Source organism: Trachypithecus francoisi, unplaced genomic scaffold (assembly GCF_009764315.1).
Source record: "Trachypithecus francoisi isolate TF-2019V2 unplaced genomic scaffold, Tfra_2.0 Lachesis_group6, whole genome shotgun sequence".
NCBI classification, from domain to species: domain Eukaryota; kingdom Metazoa; phylum Chordata; class Mammalia; order Primates; family Cercopithecidae; genus Trachypithecus; species Trachypithecus francoisi.
Genome location: NW_022681471.1, coordinates 110,192,562 through 110,197,315, shown reverse-complemented (window position 1 = coordinate 110,197,315; position 4,754 = coordinate 110,192,562). Strand labels below are relative to the sequence as shown.

Here is a 4,754-nt window from a genome sequence, read left to right as displayed (position 1 = left end):
TTCTGTTCCTGTCCACTGACATGAAATTTTTAAAGAAAAAAAAAATATGCTAACTTGCAGGAAAAAAACTGGAGATAAAATCCAGAAAATGTATTATACATCTGTCTTTATCAAATAGTTGGTATCTAAAGGCTCCACATTAGGAGAGATGGAAGCAGTTATTACTACCACATGGCATCTTGCCCTACTGAATTCCAACAGAAGAAGCCTCCTCCCACTGTGTTGTAGAGAAGATGAAGAATCTCAAGTCAGATCAAAGGCCAAGTTGTGATTACTGTGAAAAGAAAAGAGGAGGATCGCATATTCTTTTTCAGCTATCTATCATTTTAAGACATAATGTCCCATTTGAAATATTTGCTGCATGAATGTCAAAAAAGTATCAGATGGTAAAATAATAGCGGTAGCTCAAATCTACGAAAAATGGAGGTTCGTGGAAGCACAGATACTAAGCTCTTTCAAAACACGTCTTCTTAGTATTCCACAGTGATTCCCCCAAGAATAAAATCACTGACTTAAACTCTCGTCTAATATTTAACCCCTTTTTACAAGTAAGAATTTTTTTTTCATATAACATGGAAATGTAGAAATTGATGCTTTTAGATTTATCTTCATGTCTTAGATTTTGTTAATAGTTAGACATAATCTTGCTCTATTATTTAATAGACCATTTATGTATATGTTTTTCTGTACAGTTGACCCTTAGACAACTCAGGTTTGAACTGTGTGGATCTACTTATATATGGATTTTCTTCTGCCTCTGCCACCCGTGAAACAGCAAGACCAACTGTTCCTTTTCCATTTTTCTCCTCAGCCTACTCAACATGAAGATGATGACTATGAAGACCTTTGTGATGATCCAGTTCACTAAATGAGTAGTGAATATATTTTCCTTACGATTTTCTTAATAACATTTTATTTTCTCTAGTTTATTTCATTGTAAGAATACAGTATATAATACATATAACATACAAAATATGTGTTAGTTGACTGCTTTACCAGTAAGGCTTCTGGTCAACAGTAAGCTATTAGCAGTTAAGTTTTGGGGGAATCAAAAGTTATGCTCAGAATTTTTAACAGCATGGGGTTTGGTGCCCCAACCCCCATATTGTTCAAGGGTTAACTGTATAATAGACAAGCAAAGCATACTATAGGAATTTAAAATGTACAGCAAAACTTGATGTGTCCCTCTTTAAAGCACATGTTCACCCTTAAATATATCTATGTGCTAAAAAATACTATGTGCCTTTACACTGTTGATGTGGAGGTAAATTAGCATAGCCATTATGGAAAACAGCATGAAGGTTCCTCAAAAAACTAAACATAACACCTACCATATGACTAGTAATTCCAGTTCTGGGTATATATCCAAAGTAACTGAAATCAGCGTGTTGAAGGGAGATCTGCACTTCCATGTTCATTGCAGCAGTATTTACAATAACCAAGACACAGATTCAACCTAAGTGTTCATCAGCGCGAATGAAAATAGAAAATGTGGTACATATACACAAAGGGATGCTATTCAGCCTTAACAAATAAGGAATTCTTGTCATTTGTGACAATGTGAATGAACCTGGAGAACTTTATGCTAAGCGAAATAAGGCAGGCACAGAACGACAAATACTACATAATCTCACTTCTATGTGGAATCTAAAAAGGTTGAACTCAGCTGTAGCAAGTAGAATGGTGGTTACCCAAGGCTAAAGATGAGGCGAGTATTGGGGAGATGTTGGTCAAAGGATACAAAATTTCAGTTAGATGGGAGGAATAAATTCAGGAGATCTATCATACAACACGGTGATTATAATTAATAACAATGTATTATATACTTAAAAATTGTTACCACAGTAGATTTCAAATGTTCTAACTACAATAAATGATAAATATGTGAGTAATGATTATGTTAATTAGCTTAGTTTAGTCACTTTACAATGTATACATATGTCCAAACATTATTTTCTGTATCATAAATATTTACAATTTTAATTTGTCTATCAAAAAATACTAACAGCCTTTCCCAGGAATAGCTCAAATTATTCCTTCTCCATTTAAAAATTCCCTGTAAATAGGCAGTCTAATATCAAAAAACTTCAGCATTGAATAAGAATACTTTAGAGCTCTAAACATTTTAACTATTCTCATTCATGTACAAATGTGTTAATCATAAGAAAAGGAATGCTAGGCCCTGCCCCGCCCCTGCTCCGTGGCTGCTGATTTTCTCCGCGGGCACCGCGAGGGGTGACCTGGAGATCTGGGGACTACTGGGGGGAACCCTGGCTGGGTGCGGCTCGCGCTCTGCCTAACTGACTTAGTGCTATCGCTCTACGCGCTGCACGTGAAGGCCGCGCGCGCCCTGGGCCGGGATTACCGCGCTCTCTGCGACATGGGCACCACCATTAGCTGTCCCGCGCATCGTCTCCTCCAGGTAGGGCAGGGGCTTCGGGTTGGTGCAGCACGTGCTGGGACAGGACAGCATCCTCAATCAATACAATAACATATTCCCTTGCATCTTCTACACACTACATCTATTGTTAGGTTGCCCGTGGACGCGCTGGGCCTCTGTCCTGCTGCTGCTGAGCTCCCTGCTGTCTCTGGCTGGTTCTGTCTACCTGGCCTGGATTCTGTTCTTTGTGCTCTATGATTTCTGCATCGTTTGCATTACCATCTATGCCATCAACGTGGGCCTGATGTGTCTCAGTTTCCAGAAGGTCCAAGAACCCCAGGGCAAGGCTAAGAGGCACTGAGCCCTCACCCCAAGCCAGGCTGGCCTCATCTGCTTTGCTTTGGCATGTGAGCCTTGCCCAAGGAGGTATATCTGGGTCCCTAGAAGGCCTAGATGCAGGGCCATCTAAAGTCCCCCCTCCCTCTGCCATACCCACACATGACAATGGACCAAATGTGCCACATGCTTGCTCTTTTTTCCACCCAGTGCTTCTGACTCTGTCCCCAAGGGCTGGTCTCGGAAGCTCTTGCCATTGCCCAGGGAGCGAAGGTTCTGAGCAATATAATTTTTAAAATTTAAAAAAAAAAAAAAGGAGTGCTAGTCTATAGAGAACATAGCTAGAGGACACTTTTCCTGATTTACGTGTTTACCTTCAATTGTCCAGTTGTTAATGCACTATAAATAATTAGTCAGATTTATTAATGTTTTTATTATTCGTGTTTTTGTTACATAACAACACCAGAGAAGCAGCAGCCAATTCTTTATCACAAGGAAAAGCTTTTGTTTCCTTAATACATTTTGACTCATTATAGATTACAAAGCCAAAAGGTTTGGTTTCTTAAAATAGTATAACATCGTGCTGATATAAAATTATATATGAAAACATAATGGGGGATTCAAAGACTTAGAAGAAGGGTTTGGGCAATAAAAATGTCCAATGTGGTCTGAATATATATGCTAAATTTCATTGCTAGTCACCTTATAAAAGGAGTTCTGTCTATAACAGTCACTGCATTCACCTATAAAACAAACATTTATTGGATATCAAAGAGAAAATTTATCAAATTCTCCTAATTTTTATTGTAGATGTCAAACTTTAAGTTTGCAACATGCTCACAATTCAATTATGTGTCTTTCATTTTGTTAATCTGGCCTTAGTGTCTGTATCCATGTGCAGTTTTATTATCAGAACCTTGAACAAATGTATGATACAGTATTTCCAAAAGTAACTCAAACTATTTGTCTTAGGTGTGATGAATGCAAATTAATTCTCCCCTCCCTCAGGGTATTTAAGTATAGACTCTTTTACATAAATCATATATTAATATATACAGTGTATCTTTGAAAAGTTCTAAGATTGAATATGCAAAATTAAAACAAATCCAGCATTAAAATCAGTTACAAAACTTATACAAGTCACATGTTCAGGGATACTGGAATGAATGAGCTTATAGTCATTATCTCTGAGCTAACATTTCATTTCTCCAAGCCAATGTCTCAAACCAAGAACCTGATGATAAATTTTCCCTCACTGAAGAATAGGGATATCTGTTAGACCTATTTAAAATTTTTTGAATGATGTTCATTAACTCTAGTGATTTTTTCTCTTAAATTGTATCTTGATATTGAATAAATGATACCCCATTGATATTACTCAGTCTGAGAATCCAATATTGTATACAAGTTGTTGTGTGTATTGATGTATTATATATTTTTCCTACTTAGAAAAGGGCCAGCACCTTTCATTATATTTACAAAAAGAGTTTAGGGATATATTGCACAGCATGGTAACTATAGTTAATAATAATGTATTGTATAATTCAAAATTGCTAAAAGAATAGATTTTAAATGTTCTCACCACAAAAAATGAGAAATAGGTGAGATGATAGAATATTAATTATCTTGATTTAATTTTTCCACAATATATACATACATCAAAACATCAGAGTGAAATAGCCGGGCGAGGTGGCGGGCGCCTGTAGTCCCAGCTACTCGGGAGGCTGAGACAGGAGAATGGCGGGAACCCGGGAGGCGGAGCTTGCAGTGAGCTGAGATCCGGCCACTGCACTCCAGCCTGGGCGACAGAGCAAGACTCCGTCTCAAAAAAAAAAAAAAAAATCAGAGTGTACCCATAAATATGTATATTATTCATCATTAAAAATAAAATAGGCTGGGCATGGTGCCTCATGCCTGTAATCCCAGCACTTTGGGAGGCCAAGGTAGGTGGATTACTTGAGGTCAGGAGTTCGTGACCAGCCTGACCAAAATGGTGAAACCCTGTCTCTACTAAAAATACAAAAAATTAGCCAGGAGT

The 4,754-nt window shown here is 37.7% G+C and overlaps 1 pseudogene; it reads left to right on the top strand.

Moving 5' to 3' along the window:
• Positions 1–361: 361 nt before the first annotated feature.
• LOC117077820 lies at positions 362–2,797 on the top strand (annotated as a pseudogene).
• Positions 2,798–4,754: the final 1,957 nt, after the last annotated feature.